Below are 13,731 nucleotides of genomic sequence, written 5' to 3'. Positions count from 1 at the left end.
TAGTCGTAGGCCTTATTATGCGTGCGTGGGGCTTCAGATACAGCAGGTGTGTGATTTCAAAAACATGGCGGGAGAACCGACTGCACTTTGGTTAGCTTGCATTTGCTTTGCTTTTGCTGTTGCTGTTAGAATGTTAGATTCTTGCGATAGATGTCTTCAGACAATAAAAAGTAATTTGGAAGGGAAATTGAAGAGAAGAGTTGCCCTTGCGTTCGCCGTGATTTCCCTTTGAAAATCAGACGTTCACAGGCTACTGTGGCCTTGGTCAGTGGCGCCACCAGCCGTAATCCTGTACGCACTGTGCGTACAATTTATTCATGAAATCATTAACAACAATAAAAAATAGCTTGTGTATTGTCTTAATTGAAACATGCTTCGCGCACAAATGATAGCCTAGGGCAAAGAGAATGGACATCTCAACATAAGGATACATTAGAAGATGATGATTGGTGTAAACTTTGTCACACGACGTGATAAGCAGTTCTGGCGCTTAAAAACACAACGTTCCATTCAGTCATAAATCATTTAAGCGTAGGCCTAGTGCTCGTCATGAAAAGAAAACGGCAGCTTAATATTTTTCAGGTGTTTAACAGTAGGCCTGTTCACTCTGTTTGGAACATCGCAGTTCGGTTAAGATTCAGTTAATGCGAATATGGATCGTCTCAAAGTTTGGGGCAACCAAACAGCAGTGTAGGCAAAGCAAATCCTAATTCTTAGGTTACCATAGCTGTCTTTTCTCTAGGCTTGGGCCTATCGGAAATCGCTACATAAGCGCATTGGTCTCTTTTTTCTTTTCTTTCTTGTTCGCGTGTTGGGTATAAGCGATAATGCATTTAAAGCAGTAGGCCTACATCATGTGAGCCAGAGTCTATGGCAAGCCGAGAACTGCTCACTAGTCAACTAGTAAGGTACAAAAATGTTTACTAGCTGACTACTGAATGTCAAATTCCCACTTGTTAACTTCTATGTAATTTGGCCAGCCGCTTGAGCATTTATTCTGATATCTTGATATCAGGCCAACATGTAAGCCATTTTTGTCAACTAAGTAGTGAGCCATGTTTGTGCACACTAGTTAACTAGTGACAGCATAAATGCCCACTAGTTAACTAGTGAACACATATTAGCTTCACTAGTTAACTAGTGAGAGACAGAAATGTCCACTAGTTAACTAGTAAAGGCCAAAATGCATACCAGGCTTTTGGGTCTCACTAGTTAACTAGTGACAGCCAAAAATGTGCACATGTTTACTAGTGAAGGCAAAACACATCACTAGTTAACTAGTTGCAGTAGGTCAATGTCACTAGTTAACTAGTGAACCATAAATGGCTTACTAGCTAGCTAGGTGATGGCAGCAGGCTCACTAGTTAACTAGTTGATGCATCCTTTGTCCAAACTAGTTAACTAGTGAGGTCATAAATGTATACTAGTAAACTAGTTGAAGCCTAAATTCACACTAGTCAGCTAGTGGCGCAGAATTAAAATTAGGAGGCGGAGAACTCTGAAAATTGAGGCTTTCTATTGGCTCCCTATGTCCAAATAGAACATGACAACCAATCACAGCGCAGAATTTCACAAAATCCCACCCACAACATTTGCATGTGGCACACAAGTTAACATGCTGGCCAAAGGAACTTTAACTAGTAAACTAGTGGCTTCAATGTGACACTTACATGTAAACTAGTGAAGGCAGAACTGCTCACTAGTTAACTAGTGAAGACACAAATGCCCACTAGTTAACTAGTGAGGTCTAAAAAGTGTCACTAGTTTACTAGTGTGCACCAAAACACCCACTAGTGAACTAGTGATGGCAATTTCCATTCGACTAGTTAACTAGTGAGGTGCAAAAAGTGTCACTAGTTTACTAGTGTGCTCCAAAACGCCCACTAGTTAAATAGTGAAGGCCATTTAAAACGCCCACTAGTTAAATAGTGAAGGCCATTTCAGCCCCACTAGTTAACTAGTGAGATCCAAAAATGGTCACTTGTTAACATGTAAAGGCAAAAATACCCTCTAGTTCACTAGTGAGGGTGTTGTAGGCCTTACTAGTTAACTAGTGGCATGTATATTTTGTTCACTAGTTAACTAGTTACACCTAAAAAGAGAAACAAGCTGACCGTTTTTGTCCACTAGTTAACTAGTGGAACAATTGAAGTCTCACTAGTTTGCATGTGTGGCAGTGAAGCAGCTCACTAGTTAACTAGTGCCTGAAACGGCTATTATGCAAATTCTAAATTACAAATTTTTAATAATAACAGGGAATCCCCATGCTTTAACAAGTGAGCTCTTAGTGATCCACACCAAAGTTTCAAGGGATCGATTTCAATATTATTCTTTGTTTATTGTTGCTAGGCAACCACAGACATAAATGTATCCATTCAGTTACGCTTTTCTGATTAATAACTGAAAAACAAAAGATTGTACACATTAACTGCACATGGTTTCAAAAGTAATTAAAGGCTCAAAGATCAAGAAAAAAACTTGCACATGCACTTCTAAGGAATTGAACCCTGGTCTCCCACATGATGTCCTGCTGCCTAACCACTTGAGCCATAGACATAATATACATAGACGCCGCATTGGCTGCTGGAAACAAGAAATGCGGCCGCCATCTTGGACCTGTCATACTCCTCATTGCGTTGCAGCAGAAAACACAAGATGACAGCACTGTGCAGCATGTTCCTGCTCAAATCGGCGGACCATACTCGGGGGATTTACTTTTCACAAGTAAGATTTAACATTACCGTACTATTGGTTGTATTTTGTATTTTCGAACAATGTGGCCTGTATCATAGCTACATGTATGACCTTTGCAGCAAAAAAAAACGCGTGAAAATCTGTTCGGTATTCAGTGAGATATGATTAATTAAGTGTGCTGACAGCTCATTGCACCGGCCAAACAGATTACACTGAGTGGAGTGGATGACCGGTCCAAGATGGCGGCTCCAAATCTCGTCAGCGCTAGTAGGGAGCAGCGGTCGATGCGGCGTCTATGTATATTATGTCTATGACTTGAGCTAGTCTTGCCTCATCAGCAATGCTATCATCAATGTTTATGTTACTGAAACGTTTTGTTGCTAGGCAACCATATACAAATGCCTCCAGTTTTATCGCAATTTTCAGACTAATAACTGAAAAACTAAAGATTGTAGACATTAACTGAACGAAGATTACAGCAATACACCCCAACTTTGTCACTAGACATGTTATCAAGACATATTTTTATGCTCAAACGATCTTAGTTTATAAAAGGTTGCTCTTAGAACAGCCTGGACGAAGTCAGCCATGTTTTCTAGGTTTCTGAGTCCTAAATGGACCAATCAAAATCCTTGTTCCGCCTTCTTCATTTGCATGCAAGTGCGACATTGCGCACTAGTTACCTAGTGGCCAATGTTAGTCCCACTAGTTAACTAGTTGCACAAAATGCCAGCCATTTCTGTATTTATTCAAATTCCACTAGTTTACTAGTGTGAGGGGCATTTTCCTCCTGCTAGTTCATTATGGACAGTGTTTTGTCCTCACTAGCTAACATGTAAGGCTCAAAATGCCCTCTATAAGCTAGTGAAAGGCAATATAATGCAGATATGCTCACTAGTTAACTAGTGAGCATGTCCTGTTCCATTACTAGTGAACTAGTGAGGCCAAACATGTCAACTAGTTAACTAGTGAAGTCCAATTTGTCATTACTAGTGAACTAGATAGCTCCAAAAACTAGTGTGCGCACTAGTTAACTAGTGAGCTGCTTCACTGCCACACATGCAAACTAGTGAGACTTAAATTGTTCCACTAGTTAACTAGTGGACAAAAACGGTCAGCTTGTTTGTGTTTTTAGGTGTAACTAGTTAACTAGTGAACAAAATATGCATGCCACTAGTTAACTAGTAAGACCCACAACACCCTCACTAGTAAACTAGTGGGTATTTTGGCCTTTACATGTTAACAAGTGACCATTTTGGCATCTCACTAGTTAACTAGTGGGGCTGAAATGGCCTTCACTAGTTAACTAGTGGGCATTTTGGGGCACACTAGTAAACTAGTGACACTTTTTGCACCTCACTAGTTAACTAGTCGAATGGAAATTGCCATCACTAGTTCACTAGTGGGTGTTTTGGTGCACACTAGTAAACCAGTGACACTTGTTAGACCTCACTAGTTAACTAGTGGGCATTTGTGTCTTCACTAGTTAACTAGTGAGCAGTTCTGCCTTCACTAGTTTACATGTAAGTGTCACATTGAAGCCACTGGTTTACTAGTTAAAGTTCCTTTGGCCAGCATGTTAACTTGTGTGCCACATGCAAATGTTGTGGGTGGGATTTTGTGAAATTCTGTACTGTGATTGGTTGTCATGTTCTATTTGGACATAGGGAGCCAATAGAAAGCCTCAGTTTCCAGAATTCTCCGCCTCCTAATTTGAATTCTGCGCCACTAGTTGACTACTGTGAATTTAGGCTTCAACTAGTTTACTAGTATACATTTATGACCTCACTAGTTAACTAGTTTGGACAAAGGATGCATCAACTAGTTAACTAGTGAGCCTGCTGCCATCACCTAGCTAGCTAGTAAGCCATTTATGGTTCACTAGTTAACTAGTGACATTGACCTACTGCAACTAGTTAACTAGTGATGTGTTTTGCCTTCACTAGTAAACATGTGCACATTTTTGGCTGTCACTAGTTAACTAGTGAGACCCAAAAGGCTTCAACTAGCTGACTGGTATGCATTTTGGCCTTTACTAGTTAACTAGTAGACATTTCTGGCTCTCACTAGTTAACTAGTGAAGCTAAAATGTGTTGACTAGTTAACTAGTGAGCCTTTTGGTTCCCACTAGTTAACTAGTGTGCATATTTTGGCCCTCACTAGTTAACTAGTTCACGCAAACATGGCTCACTAGTTAACTAGTTGACAAAAATGGCTTACATGTACATGACATGTACATCAAGATATCAGAATAAATGCTCAATCGGCTTGCCATAAGAGTCGGTATGGCCAGAGCTGCTGCTCTGTATAGGTATTTCTGTCCCACCCAAATTTGCTGAACTACTTGCGAAGTAGCCTATTATCACAGACATCACATGTATCACACGAAAGAGCTTTTTCTCAGCTTTTAAACGATGTTAGTGGTTAGTTGTTGTGGTAAACGGTTCGTGAGAAAAGTAACCTTTTTACACAAAGGTGTAAAGCATGCCCCTGTACAGTTAGCCATTCCAGAGTAATCCGGTTTTAAATGTGCAGCAATGTCTTTATGCATGTCTCCAACTTTGCGGTTCCTAATGTGTTTAAATTGTTCAATAGGTCTACATGATTTTATAACAGGCCAAATACAAAACAAATACAAATACAAAACAAATATCGCCTAGATATCTGTAAGCATTACAATCAGAGGATATACACATATAGGGCAGACAGACGCTCATGAGTTCATGCTTTGTTTTTTCGCTGGATTTTAGGATAGCCTATTATGGCAACTGATTGCATTCCAAGCTACAGTCAACTCTAGCAGGCATTGAATGACTGGAGACTTTGTGAATTTATAGATTGACATAATGTGCTGTCTCTGCTATTGCTGCTTTTGATCAGTTAGATTTTTTTGCACTCTCCTGTGGTGGGCTGGACATAGCATCGAAATGCCCGCCCAGATTCCCCATTTCCGCCTTGACCCATTCACACTGGTGCCGGAAAGAAAAAACTCGGCAAAATGTCTAGGGGGCTTGGTAGTAAATTTGGCGAGACACTTTGTCCCGCCGTTCCGCCTCGGTCTATGTGAAAGGGACAGTCGTTCCGCGATTCTGGTACATAAAATTGCGGCGATTTCGCCAGTGTGAAAGGGCCTAGTGTTGGTCTAGACTGCCTGTGGTGGACTTTATCAGATGTAATCCTACATGGGATTTAGTGCTGCATAAATCTGTGTAATGGTTTACACCAACAATCGACAGGATTTGACAGTGCTTTAGCTGTCTCTAATAGCATATTTTGTCAGGGCAAAATATTCCCTCTCTCTCTCTCTCTCCCTCTCTCCATCTCTCTCTATCTTTCTTAATTCCTGACCCCATGTTCATTTAGTTCAAGTGCTCCAGACGAGAAGTAATACCCTTAAATAATGCAGCATGTTTTTCACGGGCAGTCAGGGAGGGGAGTGGCGTTCCCGGGCCGGACTCATGAATGCTTAAAGCAGAATGTGAAAATCCTCTTGGGCATTGGGAATGTGTCGGAGATGCCTAACTAACTCTAACTGGCTATGGTGTCCCTTGTGGGTTTCCGCCTAGGGGTGAGGGGGTGTGGGGGGTGGGCGCCCACGTATCACTCTCATTCTCTCTCTCTTTCTATCTCTCTCTTTCTCTCTCTCGCTCGCTCATCTCTTTTCATTTCTTCTCTCTGAGACGAGCTCTACAAAGTGTGTTCCTTCTGCAATGCAAAACTACGGTTTTAGGTCAGGTAGATTTGATTAAATAATGATGGTGTGCTATGATATTATTCAATATTGTTCACTCATGGTGTTGGGTTAGGACCCTGGTGAAACAGAGCAGAGGCCCCATCGCGCCTCCGCCTCGTCACTACTCAGCATAACCTAAGTGTTCTCTCTCACATGGTCTCTTTAAATCTGTGCCTTTGTGCAACCACCTCTCCCGCATGAATCGAAATGCAAAGAATCTGTTCTTTGTACTCATTTGTGCCAGTGACTTTCTTGTCACTATGTTGCTTCACTATATTTCTATTTCTGTTCTGATATTTGAAAATGATCATTCCTCCTCTTTGTGTGTGTGTGTGTGTGTGTGTGTGTGTGTGTGTGTGTGTGTGTGTATATGTATGTACTGTGTGTGTGTGTGTGTGTGTGTGTGTGGGTTTAATGCCTATAGCACCTTGAGAGATCCGGAGACTCTATACATTCAGAATAACCCCATTTTGCACTTTCTAAGGAAAAGCACGTCATGCATTTTTCATGAGTGTCAAACAAACACACCATACATCACAATATACTGTGTTTGCCTATAGCTGCTACAGTCGCCTCGCTGATTTTTTGGGTCAGTCAAGGAGGAGAAGTGATATCAGCTACCTGGAAGAAACACCTCTGTGGAGAGGCATAAATGATACTCACTGAACTGGATGAATGGTTTCATGTTTCCTCCGCTTGCTGATTGGACTGATGTGGGACTCGTGCCAGATTGGCAGGCCCAGTTGAAATGGGAGCAGGGAACGCTCATGTCCCTGAGCTGCACATACAACCGATTGGCCATCGCTAGCTCATGAAGGAAGTGCACTGCAAATAAAAGCTTTTTTTTGTGTGTGTGTGTGTGTGTGTATGAGTGTGTGTGTGTGTGTGTGTGTGTGTGTGTGTGTGTGTACAGTATGTGTATGTGTCTGTGTGTGTGTGTGTGTGTGTGTGTGTGTGTGTCTGTGTGTGTGTGTGTGTGTGTGTAGGTGTGTGTGCATACATTTGGTATCGTGCCAACATGTGTGTGTTACATATGCAAGTGTGTATGCACAGGGGGCCAGACCAGCTGTGTGATGTTCAGTAGAGGTATCTCTAGTGGTCACTGTTCACTTTACTGGGAAGAATGTGATTTCCATCACAATGACCTCCAAATACATTATTCAGGATTATGGCTCCTTGTCACTTACAGTATATCACCATGCTGATACGGCACTCAGAAGAATACTCCGATGGCGTGCTGGAAACGCTGCAGAAATCAGCTCATATCCCAGTCATCTGGGAAGGTTCGCTCAGCCGTAAGTGGCTTACACAGGAGCTGCAGTGTATGTCAGACATGTGAGGAGCACCGTGCAGGACTTCTCTCTTGCCATCCTGACAGGGGCTTCAACGATTTGACCTTGGGCTCCATGTGCTGACCCTGGGGCAAGGTCAAGGTCAAGGTCAATCCCTCCTACCCGTTGGGGTGTGTGGAGTCAGATGGTTCCATTCAAGACTGTAGTCGCCTCCATGTCCCGTTAACCGTGCAGTGATGTTTCTGGCCTCGGGGACCAGGGTGCGACGGTGGCGACAGGGTTAAACGGAGGTGACAAGGCACAGTGGCCGAACGCAGGAGAAGCCTCAGTTGGCCTCAGTGTCCAGAGTGTCCTGCAGAAGATCAATAATCACCTCCCTGCTGACTGAGGCTGTTTCTGAGCTGAGCAGGCATGAACTAAAAGCAGTTAATTGAATGTTAACTGAAAGTGTACATACTAAAAGTCTGTGTGTGTGTGTGTGTGTGTGTGTGTGTGTGTGTGTGTGTGTGTGTGTGTGTGTGTGCGTGTCTGTGTGTGCGTGTCTGTTTGTATTGGTGTGTGTGACATGAAATCACCAGATTAAGGCTGAATCTGGAGTATCCTATGGAGTGTTCTTGATGTTTGCGCTATAGAAATAGTTTGCCTGTATTTCCACAACATCTGTGAACACGATGTCCCTAAACTCTAAGGCAACCCCCTGTGCATAAATCACATGATTGCAGTAATCCCATTCTATGGTAGTAATTATGCAAGTCCAGGCTGCTCGGTCGCCTGACTGTCTGTCTAAATTTATAATGAGCCGTTATCAACTAATTGAGTGCACTCAGTAAATGCGAAGCTAACCCAGATAGCGTCCATCCCTGACCCAGCTCTGGACCGGAATCGGTCCACGTTTGACCACAGTCAGCCGTTGAGTGTGTGAGCCGTGTGATGTGAGGTAGAGAGAGAGAGGGAGAGAGGAAAAGAGAGAGAGAAAGAGAGAGGAGGCTCTGTTTGCATACATAAGTGCCGACTCACAGGAGCAGACACTCAAGAAGGGGTGAACCGGGGGACAAGTAGTTGGCGGGATTTCATCGCGGGTAATTTATGTGCTTGGGAGCCACAATTATAAGACAACAGTCATGTAGGCTTAGTCTTTTCTTCCAATTAAAAATGGCTTGTCAACAAGGCAAACACTTTTGTTTGCTGAGGATGGCTTTTCACACACACACACACACACACACACACACACACACACACACACACACACTCACACTCACACTCACACTTACACTCACACTCACACTCACACTCACACACGCACACAGATTTACACAACTACAATCCAAAAAAAAAACATACTCATGCACTTACTGGGTCTGCCCAAAAAAGCAACCTTCAACTGCATAACGCAAGCACACATACACAATCATATACAGTCCTAAAGAAAAACAAACGCATGCACTTTCATAGATATACACACATATTGCATATTACACATTGCCTTTACACTAAGTCTTTGCAGAGGCCAAAAATAAGGAAAGAGATTTGGTTGGGGGTGGGGGTAGACAGGACAGAGAAAATCGAAGCCTTGCGGCTTGCGTGTCTGGTTGTTATGGCAACTCCTCGTGACCTTGACCAATTAGTTCTGTCAGTGTGCACATTGGAGAGAGCAGGGCAAAGCCCTAATCTCCTGGCATCAGACCATGGCCCAGGACGAGGAGACGGCCCTGTCTGTCTGATCACACATGACACCAGAGAAACGCCTGCAGTCTGCCAGCACAACACCACAACACCACATCATACCGCACATAAACCGTAACAGAGCACAACACAACACAGCACACAGCACACAGCACACAGTACCACAACACCACATCATACAGCACACAAATCGCAACACAGCACAACACAACACACCAAGCCATATCATACCACACACAAACCATAACACAACACAGCACAACACACCAAGCCATATCATACCACACACAAACCATAACATAACACAGCACAGCACAACACACCAAGCCATATCATACCACACACAAACCATAACACAACACAGCACAACACAACACACCAAGCCATAACACAACACAGCACAACACACCAAGCCATATCATACTACACACAAACCATAACACAACACAGCACAACACAACACTCCAAGCCATATCATACCACACACAAACCATAACAACACAGCAGAGCATACCACAACACCACATCATACCACACACAAACCATAACACAACACAGCACACCACACCAAACCACAAACCATAACACAACACAGCACACTACACCACCACATCATACCACATGCACCATGACACAACACATAACAGAGAACACAACAACAACAAAAAACACAATACAACACCACATGCAACATCCCATCACAGACCATACACGCCACCAAAACATGCCACAAATCATAACACAACACCCAGGCAAAAATACATTCATAATACACACCACCTAGGGTGGCCAGACGTCCGGCTTTAGGGAGGACAGTCCTGATTTTCAATGGCCTGTCCTGCGTCCTGTGCAACATCAAGCAGGATGCGTATTTGTCCTCCTTTTTGGGACAGGCTTGAAGAGCGGAGTTCTAGAATCTTTGCTGGGACGCAGCACAACGTCCAATGCCGTAACACTCACTCACTCACTCACTCACTCACCCACTCACTCATTCACACACACACACACACACACGCAACCATATACAGATGAAGACACTGAAGACAAGTCCCCAAAAGACTGAAGCACTTTAGAAATGCTATACTTTTTGAGCAGTTGAATGTATTTTTTCTTTTTTTTGTTTACATAAAAGGTTATTTATGCTTTTTAAAAAAACATTTTTATTATGTTACCTGTTATTTGTTTTTACATTTAAGTCCACACATGTTATGCTTTGTGGCACTCTGCACTTTAAAAGATTAATCTCAGTGGTCAGTTTTTGAACACCACAAGGTATTGAATACATATAAATACTGTGAACAAGCACTTTTGACTTTTCATTAATATTTTTTCCTATTCAGCTACACAAACATCATCTTTAAGCCACACAAATTGTATTTTAAATGAGAGTATACCAGAGTCCTACGTACACCATAGTAATTTATAGATGCGGCATTATGTCCTCCTTTTTTGGTGAAGATACTGTGACGGGGATGTATACAGGTAGCCAGGGTTTGGTGTGTGGGTAGCTATAAGGTGCTTTGTTGACATTACGGGCGTGAACATGTTCCCATCCAACTTCTGACACCAGTGTGGTGTGGGCATCAAATGAACACGCACCATAAGCTGATTGGCTCTCTGCCGTTTATTATCAGCAAGTCAGACACATGCAGGACAACAACATAACTGTAACAGAGCCCCTTTATGAGTAAGGACACTGAACATGCACATGGTGGAAGTGGGACTGACCAAAACCTAACAAAGCACCTTAGGCTACCCACACCCTAAACCCTAGCTACCTGCATTTACATCCCTGTCATAATACTTTATTAGCACTTCTGTGATCATGCACGCCTCCAGTGAAACCTGTGTAATATACACCTGTTAAAACTGTAGTGATATACAACCTCCCAGTGGTGTAGTCTAGTTAGCTGTAGTGGGTATTCTGTGATGTAGTCTTGTTAGCTGTAGTGGGTATAGCCTACTGTGATCAACCCCAAATGTTAATATGTATAACGTATCGTTGCCTATTTTTAGTGGGTATACTGAGATGGTGATGCTTTTTAAGTGGGTATACTGCGTAGTCCTGCGTATTACATTTACATTACATTACATTACATTACATTTGGCTGACGCTTTTTAGCCAAAGCGACTAACAACATGGTAAACAGTTTAAGTTTTAGAGCAATTCTCAACAATTTTAGGACAATTTAAAAACATTAGAGTACACGTAGTCCTGCGGTGACTGCAGTGACAGTGAGTGAGTGAGTGAGTGTTACGGAATTGGACGTAGTCCTGCGTAGACTACACCACTGCAACCTCCACATCACTGGCTCAGTGATGGAATGAAATGAACACCAATGAACACCAATGAACAGCAACTGTCTCTTATAATTAAGCCCCCTAACCTGAACTGGGAAATCAAAGTCCATAGTGTTTATTGTTACTTGATTATGGTGACATTTTTTTCCCCCAGATGAATGATATGATTGTCGGTGATTAGGTCTCAGTAATATTATTTTCGTTGTTTGGATTGAAGGAAGTTCTCCCTGTAAATCCGTGTCAGGAAGTTGGAGCTTGTGAAGTCCTTGCACAACATGAGAGCAGGTCTGAGAGCCTGGTGTCTGGAGAGACGTGAGTGAGTGTTGAGTGAGTTTCCTCAATCTGCATAGAGCCTGGAGACACTACGCCAGACAGACACACTGCTGGAGAGCTGCTGTTATCTCTGTACTGCTGTCTCAAGTGTCACAAGAACACACACACACACACACACACACACACACACATGGAAATCTGGGACATACAGTTAATTGTGACGGTTAAAAAAAATCTCAAAAAATACTTTTTACAAGATAAGGTACTTAAAAATTGTAGGCCAGGTCTCCAGAGAAATTATAAATACTGATAAATGTTAGCATTGTTAATGACATTTATCCATTCTGTCATGATGTTGCCACTAACGCCTTCTCAGTTATGGACGCCTACATGTGAATACATATACATATGGTTTTTGTACCTGATCATGCACAAAATACTTTCATATGGATTTTTGTATGTGATTTGCACAAAATACTTTCATATGAATCATTTCAGATCAAAGTTTACATAAGATTTTGGCAAGGCATTTGGGATTCAGCAACTAGAATGCACATTACAAAGACACACTGGAAATAAGTCGACATTCAGTGACAAACCAACAAGAAAATGGAGATCAACTTGACATCATACAGACACTGTGTGACACTGATGTACATGCAGAGCAGTTTGATGCGCAGCAATTTGTGATCTATTATTATTCTGGACAGAAAGTGTTGACTTGTGTAGGTGTATGCTGCTGCTGATAATATGCGCATATTGATCTGCATAATATGCATATCGCACAAGCGTCACGTTTACTTTCAGGAGTCTGCTCAGGTTCTGATCAGCTTCGCACCTTGTTCCCTCACCACATTTCGTTTGCCAGCTAGTTATGCATATTTGCATTCGCAACTGAGCTCTCAGTCGCGCTGTTAATCTGAAGGTCTTATTGCATTAAGGCAGCCGTCATTCTGTGTTGTCGGGCAGGCAGCAGCCAGCCGCTGTACTGACTGAGGCGTGCGCCATGGCCTCATTCAGGGCAGCTGCACGCTTGACAAACTGACATGGACTGCATGGAAGGGTTTTTCCATTTCACGTTCAGTGCAGTTATTTTGGTGTCCAGATTGTGTCCGGTGTTAACACCACCGTGTCCAATACAACCCACAGCAAATATGATTCATACTCGTGTTTTAAACATCAGGTTTGTGTGTGTGTATGTGTGTGTGCGAGTATGTGTGAGTGTGTGTGTGTGAGAGAGAGAGAGAGAGAGAGAGAGGGAATGTGTGTGTGTGAGTGAGGAGACACTGTATGTGTATGTGTTTGGAATATGTTGAAGCAAATAGCAGTATAGCCGTGAAACATGTAATCTATATACACCACAGGAAACAGAAGTGATCTGGATGCCAGGGGAGTGTGACACACTCATTCATCAGTGTGACCTTGCCTGGCTGCTATCAAGGTTTCTCTAAAGGCATCATACATCTCCTGATGCTGCTTGCCAATTACACACACATAGGCCTATACACACCAAAAAGAAAAAAAACAAAAACCACAACAAAAAAAACCATAGCCTCTTTACTAAAATAAACTCTCTCCCCCCGATTTGTTCATACCGGAAGCTCTATCTCCGAAACCAGAAGAACTCAGTGATCTGTTCCACTAATCCCAGGATGCGTGTCGTAGGAAATGTGACAGGTGAGAGGTGTTGGTGACAGTTGCGGGGGGCGGTGGAGGGACGCAGGTCTGACTGCTAAAGTCGAGCAGTAGATGAGA

Source organism: Alosa sapidissima, chromosome 4, assembly GCF_018492685.1.
Source record: "Alosa sapidissima isolate fAloSap1 chromosome 4, fAloSap1.pri, whole genome shotgun sequence".
Classification (NCBI taxonomy): Eukaryota; Metazoa; Chordata; class Actinopteri; order Clupeiformes; family Clupeidae; genus Alosa; species Alosa sapidissima.
The sequence above is the reverse complement of the archived record's forward strand: the minus strand, read 5'-3'. Positions refer to the sequence as shown.